The following is a 23,609-nucleotide window of genomic DNA, read 5'->3' on the forward strand; positions in this document are numbered from 1 at the left end:
AAATCCGTTCGACGCATAGACCTCCAACAAGTCTTTAGCAAATTTTGAACAGGGTGTAATGAGAAAAATACATACCCTAGACTCCTTCAGTGCCTCTCTGCCTCCAGTGAAAGATCGAATGAAAGATCTTGCCAGTTACCGGCGGGTGGCTGTCCTTTTTTTTATTTTTGAAATCGGCGGGTGGCTGTCCTTTTGTTCGATTTTCCTGGGACCAAAGGGGTAAAGCTCTTTTTTTGTATTTGAGAATGTGGATGGCTGGATTTTCTTCTTCTTCTTTTGAATGGAAAGAAACTAAGTAAGCTGTGGTTGCCAGACGAGAGGCGGATAGAGAAAAAGGAGAGGGCAGGTGATTGCAGGCTGATGGTGATTCTTACAAGGGGAGGTATATATGGACCAAAGATGAGGAGAGGCACTTGCAAATAAATATTGCAGCAGTAGCAACACCATCGACAAATGCCTCTGAAAAACAGTCCTTAACGAGCTAGCCACTTGTGGCTTGCAAGATGCATGATGAACGTGGTTGATCCAGAGGCGATGCTCACCGATACAGTCGCAGTCCTGACGGTCACGGAGACATCCCATGTGGTGGATCAAGGAGCACACAAACCGAATTATTCAAACCAGAAATTAGATTCGCTGACTGCATTTACTGTGGGTGGGTTTATAGCTGCAAGTTGCTGTGGCATCCCGTTTATCTCTGATCCATCTACAGCTGAAGCTAGAGCTCTTAGGGATGGGCTGATCCTTGCTGGACAGATTGGCTGCAACAGACTCGAGGTTAATTCCGACTGCATGGATGTTATTGACGTCATGGTAAATGGCGGGAATTCCCTTGGTCCAGCGGCTGCCATTTATGAGGAGTGCTCCTTCTTGTGTCGTAATTTTACTGAAGCTCATTTTTCCCATTGTCCTAGGGAGGCCAATATGGCTGCACACGAACTAGCTAGACATTCAGGGGGTACTGAGTTGATTGTATGGCTCGATGACCCTCCTGATTTCCTTCTTAGTGTGTTAGCACAGGATGCTTCTATTATGTAATCTTTGATGCCAGCAAGTTTCTTTCGCACTCTTTTCCTTACCAGGGTACCTAAGGGGGCTGGAAGGTTTTTAATGAGGCGGCTTGCTGGCTATTATTAATGAGAAGGTGTTTTATTGTCAAAAAAAAAAAAAAAAAAAAATACTGTGGGCTCTCAAATGACGCAAAGTCAATTATGTGAACGCCAGATCGAGAAACGAAGCTACGAACTGAACGCTCCAGCTGAGTCTGAATATTGGCATCCGGTGGCGCGAAATTACTAAAACACAACTTGGCTTCGGATCTCGTGCGGCGGCAGCTGCGTCGCGGTCTTCACGGCAACTTCCTCGCGTGAGGATGCACATGGTGTAGCAGAGGCGAGAGTTTAAAAGGACGCAAACGGACCGACATTTTGGGACTCTTGAGTCTTCCCGCGCTAGTCTTGCGTCTCAAAAAGTCAGAAAAGTACTACAGAAAAGGAATCGATACTCAGTTCTTCATTCTTCAGAAACAGCGTCGCAAATCTTGTATACCTTTTTTTTTGGTTTAATGGAATTTGAATGCTCGATTATTGCTCAACTCCGGAAAATTTCAAAGTTATAATCTGAGACACAAACTTAGTTAGGACTGACTAGCAAAAGTGCCCGTGCGTTGTACTGGGTGAAAAAAATATCGAAGTTTAGACGGAAAAAGTTGGCATGATCCAAAGTTTGCCCGAAAGTTGATCGGATAAACCTAACCTCAGTTTGTCATTTCATCTTAATTTCTAATTTTAGTAATTTGATATATCTTTTATATTATTTGTATTGTATTTACAAGCACTCCCACCGGTAAGTGAATACGGCAAGAACATTTCGTGATCATCCCGCAAGGACTCCAGTCGCGCCTATGGGCCGAGGTCTAGGAAATCCATGCCACCTTCGATCATGTCCTCGTTAGTTGCAACAGAAAAATATGTATCCAAGAAAGGTGAGTTGAAGTTAAAGTTGGAATGAAAATAGCAAGGAGGAATGAGAGAGGTGGGGTAGAGCGATCATACGTACCCGGAAGCCAAATTGAGTTTCTAAGATATATGTAAAAAAAACATCAAGATACCTATATTTAAATTCATCCACCGTATGCATTACGGCTAGCATCCATGAGCTAGCTATCCTCGTCCTTTTCTGTACGAGGTTTTGAAAAAAATAGAAGGCCACTCCTCGTTCAGGCGTTCAGTTAGAATCGCGAGCATATGTTCGTTCCTCTACTAACGTCCATGAGAAGATGTTGTGCCCGAGGGCGACACGCCGGAGGAGGATCTTCCACTCCCGACGTTGTCACGCACAGAGGCGACATGCCGAAGGAGTTCTGCCAGTCACACGCGCGGAGGCATCACGCCGGACCTGGCATCAGATCGAGAATCCACACACCTAATGGTTAGCACCAAAAGGGGGAAAAATAGGCCACCATACTCAAATTCACTTTCTTGAAGGGAGTAATTGTATCAGAGAAGAGAAGAGATTGAGATCGGGTGGCCGATGGCGTTCGAAGTCCAACTCCTCCACCCCCCCTCCTCCCACCTCACCTCCGGTCTGTTCCCCCAACCTTAAGTCTGTCCAATTTTTTCCTCCCCTTTGTTCCCTCTCCAATTACTCCCCTAGTAGCAGCAGTGGAGCAAGGTGTGGTATGGATAAGCTAAAGTGCAGCGCGATCTGGAGGCACTGCAGCCGAACCGCGGTGTGGGAAGAAGAAGAGCGAGCGTGGGTCGCGTCTGGTCGGGCCTTGACCTCTTCCTGGAGTCTATTCTGGCGCACGGGCACCGGCGCGCGCTGCCGTTCGCGAGGAAGGCAAGGCCAGGGCTCTGCTGGTCCTGCAGGGGACGGGGAGTGGGGGATCCACCGGAGAGAAGATGCGCGCGGGCGGCGTGACTCGCCGCGGGTGCAGGGTTCCCCCGTGGACACACGTGCGCAAAGGCACGTCCCGATGCGCCGTTTCCTCCAGGCTCCAGCCCGCGTCGCGAGATTTTTTCTGTGGGTCTAATTTATTTTTTTAGACGCACGAAGCAGCCAAGGGGTATCTAACTTATCGGTGGTAGTGGGTGAAATTCTGGCTAACTTCAGGGGCAATAAAAAACGGACCAACAAGAAACTCTTTTGCTTTTATTATTAGGTATAGATATGCTGCATAATCCCGTATATAAAGGCTGAACAATTAATTTCACGCGCTGAGAGCTGAGAGAGCGTAGGACACTGTAGATGTCACTTTTTTTTTGAAACATCATATATTACGCAAGCAAGCCGCCTCATTAAAAACCTTCCAGTCCCCTTAGGTACCCTGGTAAGGAAAAGAGTGCGTAAGAAACTTGCTGCACCGAGTTCAAATAATAGTTACATCGTTGAGGAGGAACGGTAAAATAAAGCTAGGAGGCTCATCAGCCCAATTACAAGTCGAATTTGTTTCATAAGAATTCCTAGCTAATTCATGTGCCACCTCATTTGCTTCTCTAGGACTAAACTTGAAGGAGATCTTATCAATGAGAGAAGCCAGATCCACACAATCAGCAAATATAGCAGATGAATCACCCCACCAAACATCTTCTCCTGAAAAGGCTTCAACAGTTTCAGTAGAGTCTGATTCCATGATCACATTATTGCATCCGAGACGATTAGCGAGGGCTAACCCTTCTCTCATGGCCATAGCTTCCGCCATCGCCGCCGAGGCAACGGACGGAAGAAAGGTGGTAGATGCCGCCAAGAAGTTACCCTTTGAATCACGGATCACTGCAGCCACTGAACCTGCATGAGTATCTTGGTGAAACGACCCATCAACATTAACCTTTGTTTGACCCGAATTTGGTTTTTCCCAGCGAGGCCGATCAGCTGGCTTGGATCCCGCCTTTGATGCATTAGAAATAATAGAAAGAATTGACATTTTACACCTCAGCATGGGCGGAACTGATTCTTCATGAGTTCGCCGGCGCCGTATCCACTAGAGATACCAGCAGGCAACTCCTATAACCTCCTTCTGTCCAATATTATCAAATCCAGAAAACTTATTTTCTTCATCACGTAAAAGATGCTCGAGAATAGCGGAACCTGACCTATCAATGAGTTGAGCTTCCTCAATTGTATTAGCAATACCCAAAGAACTCCATAGTTCCATTGCTGTAGCACAACGGAAAAGAAGATGCAGCCTCTTGCATGCATATTGGGCATTGACCAGAAGTGCCAATATGGCGATTTACCAGAATAGACTTTAGGGGAATAACTCCATGAAGTGCTCGCCATAGAATTTTTTTAATCTTACTTGGAAGCTTCAAACCCCACACCACTTTCCAAACAGGATTCGTCCCCGTCGCCGAGGAGCCAGGAAGAGCCAATTGTCCCGCCCTTTCACCAAAAGAGAATTTCCATTGAAGATGATAACCTGACTTTACAGAGTAACGCCCGTTCCTATTAAAATTCCAAGCAATGAAATCGTCAAATCCTTGGTTAGTTAAAGGTATCTCCAGAATTCGGTTGACGTCAATATCATAGAATAGGGTTTTAAGCAGATCCAAATCCCAGGAGCCTGAGATCGGATCGAGGAGTTATGAAACCTTTGTGAGCACCGCCTGTCCGCGAGGTGTTAAAATTTTCCTGTTCGGACTAGATGGTATCCAAGGATCGGTGTAGATATTAACATTTTCACCAGTTCCAGTTCTCCATATATATCCTCTCTTGAAGGTAGCAATGCCAGCCACTATACTTTGCCAAGTAAAAGAGGACCCCGACTTTGGTCCCGCCTTCAAGATATCACCCTGAGGATAGTATTTAGCACGTAACACAGTTGCACACAGGGAATCCTTATCAGTAACTAATCTCCAGACTTGTTTAGCCAACATAGCTAGATTAAAGGAATGAAAATCTCTAAAGCCCATCCCTCCATCTTTTTTTGGGTAACACAATTTCCACCATGCTAGCCAGTTCATCTTGTTGTAATGCCACCAACTTCTTCTTCATACAACAAAAGACTGGATAACCCCTCTGAAGGAACAAATAAGGGGAGAGAGGATCCCCTTGTCGAAGACCTCTAGTCGGAGAAAACATATCAGTTTCGTCAGAATTAAACCTTACTTGATATCTTACCGATCTGACACATGCCATCATTATAGAAATCCACCTCTCAGCGAACCCCAACCTCCTCATCATATTTTCCAGAAATATCACTCAACCCGATCATAAGCCTTGTGCATATCGAGCTTCACTGCGCACACCCCATTCACACCATCTCTTTTGTTTTTAATTGTATGAATACTCTCATAGGCTAGGAGAACATTATCAGTGATAAGCCTTCCTGGTACAAAAGCGCTCTGCATAGGAGAGATGACTTCTGGGAGGATATGCTTCAGCCTCAACAACAACATCTTGGAAATTATCTTATAAATCACATTACAGAGGCTAATAGGGCGAAATTGTGTAATTGAATCCGGACTATTAACCTTTGGGATTAGAACCACGGTAGTATCATTCCATCCCTCCGGTATAATACTCGTATTTAGCGCTTGCAAAATCTCCTTAGTTATCTCATCACCACATATACCCCAGAATCTTTTATAAAAGATTGCGTGTAGGCCATCAGGCCCCGGGGCCTTCAAATCACCAATACTGAATGCCGCTTTTTTGACATCTGTTGGGGGGATGACCCCCGGTATGCCAAAGGCATGCCAAACCGGATGGTATGAGCCATCAAGATACCGGTTTAATATTGATACCGGGCATGGTCGTCTCTAACCAAAGATACCGGATAAAAGAATAAGATGCTGGATTGAAGAGTAAACCGGATTATGATGGCTGAGTTCAACGGTGTTGGATGAAACAATCCGGTATACCATGAGGGGTATACCGGAGTAAAGGCACCGGAGCAAAGATACCGGTAAAAGATAACGGAAGAAAGATACCGGAGCAAAGATACGGATCAAAGATACCGGTAAAAGATACCGGCATAACAGGCAAAGGTACCGGAAAACCGGTACCGGGGTCAACGTAGCACGTCGGCAAGGCTGGTCAAAGATTCTCTAAGGAGCTAGAAGACAAGTATGAGCTAAGCAAAGTAGCTTTAAGCGAAGCCACGACGCCAAAGGTGGAGGATGACGCCAAAAGCAGCCGAGGGCGTCGGCCTACGTAGTTAAAGAAGCCGGCGCACGCCCTTTTGACTAAAGTGACTTTGTAAAAGTAGTTTGTCTAGTCAAAGATGCTTCGTAAGATGCCATTAGATGCCATTTAGATGCCATTAGGGTTTCTTGCTCCGTAAGCCACCTCTCCCCTATATAAGGAGAGGAGGTAGCCCCATTACGGGCACGATCCGAGGGACGACCTAGCACCTGCGTTCACGTAACCACAAACCTGTAATTTGCTAAGAGCAATAAAGAGAAAGATCTAGAGCGGAGTTCATCCTTGTGTTCTTCTTCTTGTTTCGCTACCCTTGGTTGTGTTCTTGAGGAAAGCATCCGGAAGTTCGTCCAATCTTATCACAAACCCTCCCCCGAATCCTCTAGCGCACATTCGGCCCCAACCTAAGCCATCCTATGGCATCTGTCTGTTCGCCACGACGACAGTTGGCGCCCACCGTGGGGCATGAAGTGGCGCTTGCTGGAGTACATATTCGGGCGGGCCTCCTCACCATCGACGGCGAGCGTGTCGTCACCGCGCTCGTCGACCGCGTCCTCGACACGGACTTCATCAACGACAACGCGGGCTGCTTCGCCAACGGCGGCATCTTCCCCAAGAACGGCCGCATCATCGAGTTCGGCAGCCACCGCGTCTACCTCGGCACCGTCTCGGAGCGCCAGTACCTCTCGCCGGTACTGGAGGCGCCAAGACCCGCCAAGATCTTCACCAACTCGTGGGCTGCGCACCGACCGCGCAGCCAGCAGCGTCGAGGTTATGATGGCCGGCGCAGGAGGCGTTGGTGAAGCGGCAGCTGAGGAGGGCGCTGGGCCCGTCAAGTTCGGGCACATGGCAAAGCATCCAACGGAGCCCGACGGGATCATCCAGGCACCTCTACCGCACCACCGGCAGCAACCCTGCTGCAGGCCGCCATTGGCTCGTTGGCCACGCCTATCGCTATTAACCCCGGTAATGTAAGGAGTTCTTTTCTCTGCCGGTTTGCTCTGTCGTAGTATGCCGGTACCTCGAATGAATCTCGGGGACTGCCTCTATCGAAATTGCATGCAATATGTTTATTCTTTCCGTATACCGGTTTGTTTGCTTAAGGTTCGCTCTTCCGAGTCGCGGTAACGTGCTAAACCTACCGGAGTCTTCGACTTTGCTGCTGTCCGAAACCCGGCTTCATGGCAAGCAAGATAAACCGGAAGGTCCTAAGCACGTGAAAAACGAAAAAGGGACCGAAAACGAACAATCCAGAAGAAAATTTAACTAACCCCGGTCATACCGGTTTTTTGTGAAACATTTCGAATTATTTCTAAATTCAAGAAAGTGCTTGCTTGGCAAAAGAACTTTGAGTCTCATATGCCGAACGCCCAAAAGAGGTAGGCAGAGCCAAAGCAAAAGAACCAAGTGTGCATCGGATTGGATTCGGAAACAAATCCGGAATCTTCACCATGCAAGGATTAGACCAAAACCAAAACAAACCGGCAAGGTCTTGATCATGTAAATACCGGCTCAACTTATAAGCCTACCGGTGTACCGGTTAAAGTCAGCACCACCAAGAGGGCTTAACGCATTAATACAACTCCCACCTGGTATACCGGGAAAATTTCACGAGGTTGCTTTTCATGAGACGAGAACAGAGTTTTCACGGAGTAAAATGGAGATGAGCTCTCCGGGGCTTGGGCGGAAGTAGCGAGTATTTACGTGGCTTGTTTAGGGGCAGCGAAGCTCGGACAAAGCCGGGCTCGAGCAAAGCCGGGCCGACCTTCCTGTGCGTCGACTTGCAACTAAGGTAAAATATTTACGATGTATATGCATTGACTAACCCTGTCTTCAGGCACAACTGTTTTCCGATGAAAATTCATCGCTACCATCATTTTTCTTAGCTCATAATATATCATGGCACCATCTAGTATCTCAGATCGCCGTTTATCATGGCATCATCCAAACTCTTAGATCGCCGTATATCATGGCACCATCTAGTATCTCAGATCGCCGTTTATCATGGCATCATCCAAACTCTCAGATCGCCGTTTATCATGGCACCATCTAATATCCCAGATCGTTGTTTATTCTGGTTGGCCAAAGTATCACGCCAAAGTCGGCTACATCATGTCACAAGTAACGTGGCATTGACTACTGAGTCAAACCACTTGCATATACGGGTTGACCAGTGGCCATAGCTCGTTGAATATCATCTTGACATAGTCCAAGAGGGCAAAATGTCAAACATGCCAAGATGGCAAAATTTCAATCCGGTATACGCCAAGAAGGCTATACACCGGTATGTGACAAGCCCAAGAGGGTAAAATGTCAAACATGCCAAGATGGCAAAATTTCGATCCGGTATACGCCAAGAAGGCTATACACCGGTATGTGACAAGCCCAAGAGGGCAAAATGTCAAACATGCCAAGATGGCAAAATTTCAATCCGGTATACGCCAAGAAGGCTATACACACCGGTATGTGACAAGCCCAAGAGGGTAAAATGTCAAACATGCCAAGATGGCAAAATTTCGATCCGGTATACGCCAAGAAGGCTATACACCGGTATGTGACAAGCCCAAGAGGGCAAAATGTCAAACATGCCAAGATGGCAAAATTTCAATCCGAGTATACGCCAAGAAGGCTATACACACCGGTATGTGACAAGCCCAAGAGGGCAAAATGTCAAACATGCCAAGATGGCAAAATTTCAATCCGGTATACGCCAAGAAGGCTATACACCGGTATGTGACAAGCCCAAGAGGGCAAAATGTCAAACATGCCAAGATGGCAAAATTTCAATCCGAGTATACGCCAAGAAGGCTATACACCTAGGTATGTGACAAGCCCAAGAGGGTAAAATGTCAAACATGCCAAGATGGCAAAATTTCGATCCCGGTATACGCCAAGAAGGCTATACACCGGTATGCGACAAGCCCAAGAGGGCAAAATGTCAAACATGCCAAGATGGCAAAATTTCAATCCGGTATACGCCAAGAAGGCTATACACACCGGTATGTGACAAGCCCAAGAGGGCAAAATGTCAAACATGCCAAGATGGCAAAATTTCAATCCGGTATACGCCAAGAAGGCTATACACCGGTATGTGTCAAGCCCAAGAAGGCAAAATGTCAAACATGCCCAAAATGGCAAAATCTATTCCGGTAAACGCCCAAGAAGGCTATATACCGGTATAATAATAATAATAAAAAAAGATGCCGGTTTCTTGGCAAGTTCGCACTAAGTACTGCGTGCTTAACCCGAAACTCGGGGACTGTATATACCGGTATAAAAAAAAAAAAAAAAAAAAAAAGATGCCGGTTTCTTGGCAAGTTCGCACTAAGTACTGCGTGCTTAACCCGAAACTCGGGGACTGGCTATGCTGGTTTTTTGTTTACAGCAAAGTTTCGCGCTAAGAACTGCGTTCTCAACCCGAAACTCGGGGACTGGGAGGATGTACATATAAGCTGGGAAGTTGAAAACCGGCATAGATTTGAAAGATGAAGCTTTGAAGTTTAAGGTGTGCGGCTTACCACCACGTTGCCGCTGGCACCGTGCCAAGTGGTGTCAAACTCCTTGGCGACGCGCGTAAGCCGGCTCAAGTGCTGCGCCGTGCTCCGCGAACCGGAAGTAACAACGACCGGAAGCTTGTCCTTGCCCGGGCCGCGGGTAGCCGGAGACAACTCTGCCTGGTTCCACTTCTCAGCGTTTTCTAGCGGCGGGCCCGAGGTTGACCTCGCCGCGGTTGAGCTCGGTGATCCGGCCCGGCTGCGGCTGAGACCTTCTCGCCGGCTTCCTTGCGGCGCGCGCCGGTATGGGCAAATGCAAGGGTGCAAACCGGAAGGCTGTGATGATAAGGTTCACCCGAAGGAGACCGCAATCCGGTTCTTACTCTTTCGGCTCGAGGGCGCTTGGCGGCCGGAGCGGCGCCGCTTCGGCATCAAAAGCCGAAGCCTTACGCACTATGGAAGCCGGAGGATCCCCGACTTTGGCACCAATGGAAGTCACGTGCTATAGCACCGAGGGTTACCGATCGGTTGAAATCGGCGCCACAAAGAAAGCACAAGATAACGCAAGTGATGTAAATACCTTAAGCACAACACAGTCGTTGTCATCATAGCCGGAACCGGCGGCCCGAGTTCCGGAAGGGTCACATGGATCCGGTGCGCCACATTAACTGCGCGAGGGAGACGAAGGATTTGAAGCTCGACGCCGGCACGCCGAGTACAGTGCGCATGTCTCTCACGAGCACAAGTTTCGGGGTATTCGGACTTCGTCAAGACAAGCATTGAAGACCAAGGAACCGACGAAAGAAGCCGGAGGTGTTCGATGATGGTTGTTCAGCTAAGTGGGTTCGGCAAGGAGCCGGATGAGTTTAAATGGAAACCGGAAGGATTAATCCGGTACGTTTGGAATGGGAACCTGGCATGACACATCAGAAACAGTGCGTATGTCTCTGACAGGCACTGCTCCCCACATATTCTCGACTTCACCGAGAAAGTTTTTGACAACAAAGATACCGGATCAAAGATACCGGAGCAAAGATACCGGAGCAAAGATACCGGAGCAAAGATACCGGAGCAAAGATACCGGAGCAAAGATACCGGAGCAAAGATACCGGAGCAAGTATACCAAAGCTGAATTCGGTGTGATGAGATGGTTTCGGTAGAGACGCCGGAAGGTTTTCAACTAGACGCTGGAAGGTTTAAACCGGTACCTTGAGAAAATAGAACCTGGCATGGTCCGTTGGGTAGGATCCACCGGACTATACCAGCTTCGGGGACTAATGTTGGGGGATGACCCCGGTATGCCAAAGGCATGCCAAACCGGATGGTATGAGCCATCAAGATACCGGTTTAATATTGATACCGGGCATGGTCGTCTCTAACCAAAGATACCGGATAAAAGAATAAGATACCGGATTGAAGAGTAAACCGGATTATGATGGCTGAGTTCAACGAGTGTTGGATGAAACAATCCGGTATACCATGAGGGTATACTGGAGTAAAGGCACCGGAGCAAAGATACCGGTAAAAAGATAACGGAAGAAAGATACCGGAGCAAAGATACCGGATCAAAGATACCGGTAAAAAGATACCGGCATAACAGGCAAAGGTACCGGAAAACCGGTACCAGGGTCACTGTAGCACGTCGGCAAGACTGGTCAAAGATTCTCTAAGGAGCTAGAAGACAAGTATGAGCTAAGCAAAGTAGCTTTAAGCGAAGCCCGACGCCAAAGGTGGAGGATGACGCCAAAAGCAACCGGGGCGTCGGCCTACGTGGTTAAAGAAGCCGGCGCCGCCCTTTTTGACTAAAGTGACTTTGTAAAAGTAGTTTGTCTAGTCAAAGATGCTGTAAGATGCCATTAGATGCCATTTAGATGCCATTAGGGTTTCTTGCTCTGTAAGCCACCTCTCCCCTATATAAGGAGAGGAGGTAGCCCCATTACGGGCACGATCTGAGGGACGACCTAGCACCTGCGTTCCTGTAACCACAAACCTGTAATTTGCTAAGAGCAATAAAGAGAAAGATCTAGAGCGGAGTTCATCCTTGTGTTCTTCTTCTTGTTTCGCTACCCTTGGTTGTGTTCTTGAGGAAAGCATCCGGAAGTTCGTCCAATCTTATCACAAACCCTCCCCCGAATCCTCTAGCGCACATTCGGCCCCAACCTAAGCCATCCTATGGCATCTGTCTGTTCGCCACGACGACAACATCGTCTGGAGAAAAAGGGGCTAATAAATTATCATTCATATCAGTTGTTACCTTTGGTTGAATCTTGTCAAGCACGTCTGGATCAACCATTTGGACTTCGGATGTAAACAAATTGGAGAAGTATGCCAGAATGATTGGCTTGAGAGCATCGATACCCTCTACCCAATTGTCCTCGTGTTTAAGCTTCTTAATAAGATTTTTCTTCCTTCGCGCGGCTGCAAACTGATGAAAAAAGGATGTGTTACGATCGCCCTGCTGAAGCCAGTTAGCTCGTGATCTCTGTACCCAGTGAACCTCTTCTTGTTCCAGCAAAAGCTCAATCAGCGCTGCTTGTTCCCTGGCAATTGTTTGGTTTTCTTCTGTTAAAGGGCCAACCATCGCCCGATCTAATCTCCTCTGGGCCGTCCGCAGGCGACGTTTCGGCTGACGAAGAATCTCCCTATCCCATGCATGTAAAGAAGAATGCATATGGCCAAGCTTAGCTAGAACCCCACCGTCTACCACTTCCGAGCTAGCTTTCTCCCAAGCCTGTACTACCACTTCCCTGAAACTATCTTCCAGTAGCCACTTAGCTTCGAACTTTTTTGAATTTTTTTGTCTTGGCTGGTTAGTCTGTTGTTCTGTGTCTAATAGAATCGGACGGTGATCCGACTTCATACATTCCAGGTGGGTCACTGACGCCCCAGGATGCATCTCCAACCAAGTGGTGTTTGCCAGAACCCTATCCAAGCGTTCTCGAATATTTCCACGTCTCCAAGTGAAAGGGTCCCCAACATAACCAAGATCATCTAGATTACAATCAGTCAGCGTATCACGAAAAGCTTGCATATAATTTTGAGGTCGTGGGTTACCGCCCTCCTTTTCATGTGAGTAGAGAATTTCGTTGAAATCACCAATAATTACCCAGGGAAGGTTGCTCTGAACATTCAACTCTCTCAACTTGTCCCAAGTTTTATATTTATCCTCCCATTTTAAGTCTCCAAATTTTATCAGGACTCTCATGCACAGTCACATCAATATAATTAGGAGCTGAAAAAATCTGCTGGACATTGATATCTCTTTTCCAAAGAAGCAAAAGACCCCTACTGCGTGTGGTGGTAGGGTTTACAATTTTAGAATCCATCTTTAGTCTCTTCCTTAAGCAATCAGCCGGATAAGAGTCGAGGTGAGTCTCCGACAAGAACATCACATCGGGGTTGCAACGCCTTTGGACATCCAAAAGCGACCGAACTGTCGGGTCATTACCCAAACCCTGACAGTTCGCAGATAATATTTTCATTGCGACCGGACGCACCCCTCTCGGGAGTCCGCCGATCCTACTGAAGTGGAGTTAGCTCCGTCCTTCTTCGAGCGTTTTTTCCTGTCATTTGAAACATGTCCCGGACCCTCTGGATGATTGGTTGTCCCATCCGTGATCATGGGAATTGGATGTTTATCCCCTGTAACATTCTCTCCAGGCTCACCAATATTCTGCCCATCTCCCATATCTAATCTTCTTTTAGCAAGTGCCTCTGCATGATCCTTCTCTTCTATGTCCATCTGTTTGACAGGACTGGTACCAGTATCATCAAGATCCGTTTCCTCTCGTTCCTGATCATTCACAATAGGAATCGCATTATAGCGCCAACTCTGGTTCATCTCTCTTCCACCATTGTCCCCCTCACGGCCTCTACCAACTGAGGAAGGAAAACCTCCCCGTCCACGATTACCAGCACGGGCACCACCGCGGTTACCTCCAAGACTCCTGCCATGCCAAGTGCTCCAATCCGCTTTTAGAAAATCCCCCCATTTTAATTTATCCTCATCATATTCTCCAGTACCGCACTCTAGGTGCGTATGGCCCATATACCCACATGCTCCGCAGAATTTAGGGAGTTTCTCATACTGGATTTGAAAGAATTCTCGCTGGCCACCCCTTGAAATAGTCACAAACCGAGCAAGAGGCTTCCCAGCATCCAGGATAACACGAACCCGGACAAAGTTACCTGCTCCATTGACATCAGTCTCGACCTTTAGAACCTTGCCCACCTTTTTCTCCGTTAAATTTTTGATCAGAGCCGTATTCCTATATCCAATCGGAAGCTTATGTATCTGCATCCAAGTTGCAAACGTATTAAGTTGAACAGAATCTGGCGGGGCAAATCCATCATATTTCTCTATGCACACAACGTTTTGTCTAAACAGCCAAGGACCACCTTGCTCCACCTTGAGCCAATCTCCCAAACAGAAACATTGGACTGAGAATATATTGGCCTCGATGTGGTGAAATTGGATCTCCTTGGCAGGACTCCAAGCTATTCTCATATGTTGTTCAAACGTCTGGGCACTAAAATAGTTGGAAGTATGAACTTTTGCGAGTGCCATCCACTTAACTTCTTTCGGGACAGATTCTTCCTCCTCAAAGACCAGATCGTCAATTTCATCCTCCTCAATCCCCAAGCGATGGAGCATCTCGTCGATTGCCTCCGCCTTTTTGGTTCCCGATCCACTTTCCTGATCCGTCGTACTCGTCGCAGGGCTTGTCAGGGCGAACACCTCGGAAGCAGACTCTCCTGAAGAGAATCACGTAACCCAGCTTTAATCCCCTTGGTGAAGATCAAGGAGAGATACGGCCGGGGCTGGAAAGAACTCCGATCCGAACAGGGTCCGGCGGCGAAGGACAGCAGAACCCTAGTCGCCCTGGCAATCGCCAGAGCCCTAGGTCGAAGAAAACGTTTCGTAGATGTCACATTTTCTACTTTCCTGCCGATGTGGTGCATTCCTCAAAAGCCTCACTATAGCCCCGCAAAACTCGGTTTGACCAACCTGACTCATCCACCTTAAGTTATCTCTAGCGGGCCGGTCCAAATGGTTCTGGGTTATCCACGTGGACGAGCAGACAAGCCTTGCACTCTCCAGCAACGCGACGCAAATGGACCAACTCATGAGGATCGACCCATCCGTTTTCCAAAATTTGCGACGCCAATGCATCTGGCCGAATAGCTCGCGCGTCCTCCAAGACCATGGTTCCTCCCGTCAGTGGCGCCACAATTACCTCCAAAAACCCTACCACAGAAACTCGGCCGGCGGAAAAGCCAGCGAAAGCGATGGATTCCGCCGCCACGCCTACCACGGCTACCGCCGGCAAGAAGCAGGCGAATACGAAGAAGCCCGCCAAGGATTTGATGGCGGAGGAGCGCCTGGCCGAGTCTAACAACTCCGCGGGCCGAAGAGAAGACTCCAGAGCTCGAGCGGCCGCCGCTAAGCTGGAAGAAGAGCGACTCAAGGCGAACGACCATCATCGCCCATTGTGAGCAGGCCAATGGCGAGCTACTGGCTCAGAAAGCCGCCCAGCAGGATGCCATGACGATGAAGCAGGAGGCATTGAACGTGGCGTTTGGCCATGGCCTGGTTATCCCTCTCACCAACAACAGCCATGTCGTGGTCGGCACGTCAGACAACTCCGCGGGCCGAAGAGAAGATGCCACAGCTCGAGCGGCCGCCGCCAAGCTAGGAGAAGAGCGGCCGAGTTTCTATGTTAGGGTTGAAGAGGAGGTTGGCCTAGGGCACTGTAGATGTCACATTTTCTACTTTCATGCCGATGTGGCGCATTCCACAAAAGCCTCACTATAGCCCTGCAAAATTCGGTTTAACCAACCCTGCAGGCTCTGTTTGACTCATCGACCTTAGGGTATCTCCAGCGGGCCGATCCAAATGGTTCTAGGTTATCCGCGCGGACGAGCAGACAAATCGCGCATTCTCCGGCGATGCGGCCCAAATGGACCAACTCGCGCGGATTGACCCATCCGTTTTCCCAAATTTACGACGCCAATGCATCGGGCCGAACAGCTCGCACGTCCTCCCTAGAAGACCATGGTTCCTCCCGCGAGTGGCGCCACATTTCCCTCCAAAAACCCTACCTTAGAAACTCACTCGACCGGCGGAAAAGCCAGCGAAAGCGATGGATTCCGCCACCATGCCTACCATGGCTACCGCCGGCAAGAAGCAGGCGAAGACGAAGAAGCCCGCCAAGGATTTGCCGGTGGAGGAGCGCCTGGCCGAGTCTGACAACTCTGCGGGCTGAAGAGAAGACGCCAGAGCTCGAGCGACCGCCGCCAAGATGGAAGAAGAGCGGCTCAAGGAGAACGACCATCATCGCCCATTGTGAGCAGGCCAATGGTGAGCTGCTGGCTCAGAAAGCCGCCCAGTAGGCCGTCATGATGATGAAGCAGGAGGCATTGAACATGGCGTTTGGCCATGGCGTGGTTATCCCTCTCACCAACAACAGCCATGCCGTGGTCGGCGCGTCATCGACGAGCTCCGTCACGTCGACGCTGAGCGGCCAGCCTCCTCTTCAACCTAGGCCGCCAGGTCCACATACGCCACCCAAGGGCGGTGGCCACGGTAGGGCTGGATGCGCGCTCTCCCGGCTAGGTAATCCACGCGTGATGTCGTCCGGCCAAGGAATCGACCTCAGCCGCACTCCCAAGGGTGGGCAATCATCGCCGGTAGGGTGGAAGAAACAACATCAAATCTCTGCAGCCGATATGCCGCCGCCAACCAACCTATTCGACGACAGGCGAGGTCCCGTCGGGGAGCAAGATGGTAAAGTTCTTACTTGTTTCTTGTAATTGTTTCGCATTGCTACTAGTTCCTTCTTGCGGCTTGTCATGGCAAGTATGCGTGTAGGAATATGTAGACATAAATGGCGAGGCCATCATGCATGACATGATCAACGACGGTGGCGAGTAGGAAGACGACGACTACGAACAATATGACGACACTTAGTACGAGCTCGCCGCTGTCTACGAACAATATGAAGACACTCATTACGAGGATGTTCCAACCATTGTTTGGCAACGACGGATTCACCCAAGCCATGGGTGAGGGCGTCACCCAAGACATGGCCGAGGAAATCACCCAACCACCGCGGCGACACTGGCTACATCACTCACCGCCACGGTTGCCGATGGCAAGAAGGGCAGCCAAAGGACGTCGAGCTACACCACCGTAGAGGACAAGTTGCTATGCGCCACTTGGATTGAGATTTCAAAAGATCCACTTTGTGGTGTTGAGCAAAAGGGATATACTTATTGGTCCCACGTGGGCAAGTATTTCATAGTAAGTTGGGGTAACACCCCTTCTATAGTAACCGCGAGGATCTCTCCCTTTCAAAGAGGTGGGGCTTCATCCATGCCGACTGTAGCCGGTTTCAAGGCTCATTCGAGACGGTGAAGGGGAGGGCAACAAGCGGTATCTCGGCCGTATCTCGGCCGCTGACATGGTAAACCTCTTCCCCTCTTCTCTATGTTGGTAGTACATATGCGTGTGTAGGTTGTTCATGCTTTGGAGCACTACAAATCCACCCACGATAACAAGGGCTTCACATTGAGCCATTGTTGGATATTGCTCAAGGACACCAAGAAGTGGAAAAAAAGCTACGCCCTTTAGAGGAAACTCGAGGACGTTAATAAGAAGGGTAATGGCAATTCGTCAATTGACGGTACCATCGACCTCAAATACGATGGCCAAAACCTTGGCGTCCCTTCAACCGAAGAGGCAGGCGGTGGTGGTCGTGCCAAACGGCCAGTTGGCCACAAGGCAACCAAGACCGACATGCACCGTCAACCTTCCTCATTGGCGTTCCAAAACACCTTGAGGGAGTTGATGATCAAGAAGGAAGAGGCCATCCCGAGAGGGAAGAGAGGCAACGCAAAGAGAAAGAGGCAACCGCCAAGTGCTTTGTTGATCTTCAACTTCGAGCTCTTGAGGTGGAAGAGACCCATGGGAAGTCCAAGATCTTGGAGGCCGAACCCAAGATCATGGCCGAGGAGAACCGGATCATGCTCACAAACTTGGCCACCATCTCCGATCCTGTGCAAAAGGCTTGGATTGAGAAGCAAAAGATGATCCTAGCCCGCAATGTTTGAAGGGCATTGGCATAGATGAATTCCATTTGGATGAAAGTAGCCACTCTTTGGGTGAAACTTGCCAATTTTTGGACAAATTGTAAGAAATTGTCTTATTTTGCACATTTGGGAGTAACTTTGCACTAGTTAGCGCTGCCTGGAGGAATATGGCAAATGTTTGCCACATAATTTGCTTGCCAATTGCTATATTTTTGTGTTGCAATTTAAAATGGAGTGGCCAACTGACCAGGTCTTCAAAATTGCCAGTGGACCGAACGGGTGGCGCCGCTGGGCGCACCGCCCTGGCAGGCCGAATAGCCACGACCAACCTATCCGCGGGCCGACCCAAATGGACAGAAACGAACCGTTTGGGTCGCCAATTTGGATCAGCCCGCTGGAGATGCCCTTATGCACTCGCTTAGCACCGGACAGGTCCGGTTGCCACTTCTTTTACACTGGTTTGCAGAACTTTTCCCTTCGAGGGACCGTCCTGTGGTGTTCGCTCACCTCCCAGCTGAGACCCACCAGTTGTTTCTCTCTCCAATAGTTGGAGAGAACAACCTGAAATATTATATTTTATTTGGTTAGCCAAGTTTATGACTTCCTCTTGCAAATCTATACCTAATAATAAAAGCAAAAGAGTTTCTTGTTGGTCCGTTTTTTATTGCCCCTGAAGTTAGCCAAAATTTCACCCACTACCACTGATAAGTTAGATACCCCTTGGCTGCTTCGTGCGTCTAAAAAAATAAATTAGACCGACAGAAAAAATCTCGCGTCGCGGGCTGGAGCCTGGAGGAAACGGCGCATCGGGACGTGCCTTTGCGCACGCGCGTCCACGGGGAACCCTGCACCCGCGGCGAGTCACGCCGCCCGCGCGCATCTTCTCTCCGGTGGATCCCCCACTCCCCGTCCCCTGCAGGACCAGCAGAGCCCTGGCCTTGCCTTCCTCGCGAACGGCAGCGCGCGCCGGTGCCCATGCGCCAGAATAGACTCCAGGAAGAGGTCAAGGCCCGACCAGACGCGACCCACGCTCGCTCTTCTTCTTCCCACGCCACGGTTCTGCTGCAGTGCCTCCAGATCGCGCTGCACTTTAGCTTATCCATACCACACCTTGCTCCACTGCTGCTACTAGGGGAGTAATTGGAGAGGGAACAAAGGGGAGGAAAAAATTGGACAGACTTAAGGTTGGGGGAACAGACCGGAGGTGAGGTGGGAGGAGGGGGTGGAGGAGTTGGACTTCGAACGCCACCGGCCACCCGATCTCAATCTCTTCTCTTCTCTGATACAATTACTCCCTTCAAGAAAGTGGATTTGAGTATGGTGGCCTATTTTTCCCCCTTTTGGTGCTAACCATTAGGTGTGTGGATTCTCGATCTGATGCCAGGTCCGGCGTGATGCCTCCGCGCGCGTGACTGGCAGAACTCCTTCGGCATGTCGCCTCTGTGCGTGACAACGTCGGGAGTGGAAGATCCTCCTCCGACGTGTCGCCCTCGGGCACAACATCTTCTCATGGACGTTAGTAGAGGAACGAACATATGCTCGCGATTCTAACTGAACGCCTGAACGAGGAGTGGCCTTCTATTTTTTTCAAAACCTCGTACAGAAAAGGACGAGGATAGCTAGCTCATGGATGCTAGCTGTAATGCATACGGTGGATGAATTTAAATATAGGTATCTTGATGTTTTTTTACATATATCTTAGAAACTCAATTTGGCTTCCGGGTACGTATGATCGCTCTACCCCACCTCTCTCATTCCTCCTTGCTATTTTCATTCCAACTTTAACTTCAACTCACCTTTCTTGGATACATATTTTTCTGTTGCAACTAACGAGGACATGATCGAAGGTGGCACGGATTTCCTAGACCTCGGCCCATAGGCGCGACTGGAGTCCTTGCGGGATGATCACGAAATGTTCTTGACGTATTCACTTACCGGTGGGAGTGCTTGTAAATACAATACAAATAATATAAAAGATATATCAAATTACTAAAATTAGAAATTAAGATGAAATGGCAAACTGAGGTTAGGTTTATCCGATCAACTTTCGGGCAAACTTTGGATCATGCCAACTTTTTCCGTCTAAACTTCGATATTTTTTTCACCCGGTGCAACGCACGGGCACTTTTGCTAGTGAGAATAAAAGAGAAACAAAATTGACAAATTCAACAAGATTGCAGGAAGTCTAATAAAAAAATTCCAAAATGATCTATTCTTTTATCTTCCATACTCTTTCTAGCCCAGCCTTGCAGATATCAAGATTTTGCCCAGAAGAGTGACCTGTAGAATCTACCGTTACAGGTTGCTAATTTATTTGCCCTAAATTTTTTTTAGCTAACATCGTATTAGAGTAACCTATCGTGGCACCATCTTAGTGACATCGATTATATACAAGAGAGCATCGATCCTTGGAAGTGTGATAACATGGCAAAGGGAAATCGAATCAACTTTGACGAGCCAGGAGCATTCCTCATTGCTGTTTGTTCATACACCCATTTGGCCAAATAAATACTCCCTATATAAAGATATGCAAATAAAAGTTGAACTTCCTGCTTCTACAAAAAAAAGTAAGGCTGGAAAGAACTACTCAACGTGCTTCATTACTGTGTGTATATACTACATGATAGTTATGCAGCTTCATGGGTTATACCAGAACGAGCAAAGATTTTATAATGAGAGGATATCCTTTGCTTAGGGTGTGTTTGGTGGACCGGCTGACCTCAGATATTCTCACCTCAGCCTAGCTCAGCTAGCTATTTCTTGTTTGTTAGCTCGGCTCGGTCCATCTCAGCAGTGCCCACCTAGTACGAAAAAGGCCTCTCAGCCAGGCTGAGTTGCGAAGCTCAAATCGAGCTTCACAAGTCGGCCAGGCTCATCTCGCCCCGCAAAGCACTGTTACGACCCCCGGGCCCCACCACCGCGCACCCCCCAGACCCCCACCCCCACATCTTTCTCTCCTCATTTCCCCCATCTGCTTCTCTCTATCAACCCCGCTGCAGCCCTGCCGGTCCCCGAGCTTCGTTGCCGCCTCGTGGATGCTGGCTGCGCCACCAACTTCTTGACGTCGAGCTGCGCCGCCACTTTCTCGACGTCGAACTGCGCCGCCGCCGCCGCCTTGACGCCGGCCTGCGCCGCCGCCACGGACGAGCTCCGCCTCTCCTTCATCGCGCCTCCGCCAGCCACGGACAAGCTCACCCGCCGCCTCATCGACGCTCGCCTGCGTCGCGGCCTTCCCGGCTCGGAGCTGTGCCGCCGCCGCCAAGGACGACCTCCGTGCCGCCGCCACGGACGAGCTCCTGCGCCGCCGCCACAGAAGAGCTCCGTGCCGCGTCTCCACCTCTCCCTCGACGCGCCATCCTCTACTAGAGGGAGCTCTCTTCTGCCTGCGGAGGAACGACGCCGACCCGGCCAGGCGAGGCCGCGGCGTGCGGCGGTTGACGCTCCTGGACGAAGAATTCCATGGCAATCTCCATGGCGTGGAGGTGGGCTAGGACCCGATTGCTTTTTTCTTTTTTGTTGAAGGTTATTTTTGTAAAAAGGTTGGAGGTGGGCAGTGCTGCGGTGAGAAGTGAATCCAAACACACTCTCTATTCAACCTGTTTCAATGCCTACGAGCTAACAAACATACAACAAAATCTCAGCCTAGCTAATCTCAGGTGGGCAATGCTAAGATGGGAAAGTGATTCCCAGGTGACCCGACCTACCAAACACACCCTAGCAAAGCTAGGCTAACCTAGATAACAATTCTTTTCTGTAAGATGGTGGGGCCGTGGGGGTGCTAAGCCATGTCTTAAGCAAGTCTGCCGTTGGGAAGGATTGGTTGCTCAAAATCTAAACCCAAAATTACCCACAAGCATTAGATTTTATATTTCCCGTACCAACAAATAAAAGGGTATTATCCAAGGGAAATGTGTAGTAGCGCAGGTGCTATTTGCGCACCTTTACCTTTTTTGATTTTTTCTTTTTTATATTTCGTAAATTATAATATATTTCGATTTGATTTTTCTGCAAGTCACTCAAACAGAACAAACAGAATAAGGGAAAAATAGTTTGGAATTTTTTTTGAAAATTAAAATTTCAAATTATTTTAAAATTCAAAATAAATTCTTGAAATATATATTTACGTAATGACATAAAAAATCCAAAATATTTTTCCCAAATTCTAGTTGTGATGTTTAAGTGATCTGCAAAATTCCAAGTTCAAAGATTGTTTGGTGTGAGAGATACAAAAATGAGAAGTTGTTTGAGAGGGAGAAAAAAAAGCTAGCACGAATCTTGATGCAAAATAGTCGGTACGGATACGGGTGCGTGCTGAGCACCTGCTCTAAAAGTCCACTCTCATTATCCAATCGATATGGGAAAATCCATTGGCAGGGAGTACAGGCAGCAACGCTTGAAATCATGAGAAGCATCATGACCAACCTAAAGGGCATGCAGCAGAGCGAACCATCCACCACAGGTATGTCAACCTCTCTTCTTTTTGTGCACACTATAAAGCAGGGTGTTGCCCCTCGGTTGCCTTGGGACAGCTGGCCGGTCAGTGTACCAAACAAGCATCTCCACTCCACCAGTCTATTGGTTTCTGCTAACAGCATGTCTTGCTAAGATGTTTTAGCAAAGTGAACCTTTTTATCCCATTGACAAGTTAGGATTCCAGGGCAGAAAAGCTACGATCGGAAATATCTGGTTAACAAAGTTTGCACTTTGCATATGTATGAATGTATCCATATCCATATCAAATTGGTTGCTATTGTCCAGTGAATGAAAACCAGAAACGAAGGAAGGAGGTTTGCAGGCTATGCTTCTAGCTGACAGAGCAACCATGCATTAGTGAGTTATTACAGACTATCAGCACCGTAGTTGGGCGCACAAGATGATTATCAACTTTGTACTACTTGCCCAGACATCTACCATGATCAAAGAAATGGTGAGGTGATCAACCACCCACAAAAAAAGAGAAATTTTTATGCTTAGGGTGATAATAGATGATCTAGCAACACATCAGCTACCCAGATTTAAAATTAAGTTGTTTGAAGAAAAAGTCACAATTTATGGTAGCTAAGATAATTCTATCATACCATAGCTGAACTAGCACCACCTTAGCTGGTAACTAAAAGCCCAGATCTATAACTAAGTGATACAAAATTAGAATAAGTCACAAATAATGGTAGCTAAGATAATTCTATCAGATTCAACAAAGATGTTGTGAAATGAAGAAATAAGAGAAGTAGATGAGCGATCACAAATGGAGGTCACACGTAATCGGGGGACAGCAACATGAGGACATGGCGCCGTACCTGCAGGTGGTGCCGCCCGCTAACCAATAGCCGAAGGTAGTCGATGTTGGTGTACTCTGGTGGATAAGTGGTGATACCCATGGACTGGGATCAGTGACTTGACAAGAGCGCCTTACCCCCTTTATCCACCATCCATCCAAGGGAGGGGAACCTCTGGCGGCTGCAAGCCTGCAACTGGAGAAAAGGGCAGCAACGCCCCCCTCTGATGGCTTGCGATGCCCTGCGGCCCTGCCTTGATGGAGTGTTGATGCTGCCGGTAGCTGCCAACGGCCCCCTCCGTCTCCCTCCGAACCCCTCCGACAGACAACAGTGCTCCAATCCGATCCCCTCCATCAGACAACAACAATCCAAGCGAATTGCTTCAGCCAGACAGCTGCATGCTATTAAGTTAGCAATTAGTAGTTGCATACTTGCAGTACAATGGGCAAACAACAGCTGAAAAGTTAACATATAACTGATGTACAACAAGGACCGATTATAGAAGGGAATGACAAATTATATAAGCAAAATCTGAACGGTTCCGTAGGCTTCAGGAGCATCACTAGTAGAGCCCTCAAACCCTCAAACTCTCAAAAATAACTGT

General features: G+C 48.5%; 1 long non-coding RNA gene and 1 pseudogene across 3 annotated transcripts in view; one reads left to right on the top strand and one right to left on the bottom strand.

Moving 5' to 3' along the window:
- Positions 1-23,609, top strand: part of LOC124706647 — a 59,836-nt pseudogene that overhangs the window by 11,555 nt on the left and 24,672 nt on the right.
- The window catches only part of LOC124706648, a 60,821-nt gene that overhangs the window by 8,790 nt on the left and 28,422 nt on the right, over positions 1-23,609 (bottom strand). The gene's annotated exons all lie outside the window — the stretch shown is intronic.

The sequence above is a fragment of the Lolium rigidum genome, chromosome 4 (genome assembly GCF_022539505.1).
Source record: "Lolium rigidum isolate FL_2022 chromosome 4, APGP_CSIRO_Lrig_0.1, whole genome shotgun sequence".
In the NCBI taxonomy this organism is placed as follows: Eukaryota; Viridiplantae; Streptophyta; class Magnoliopsida; order Poales; family Poaceae; genus Lolium; species Lolium rigidum.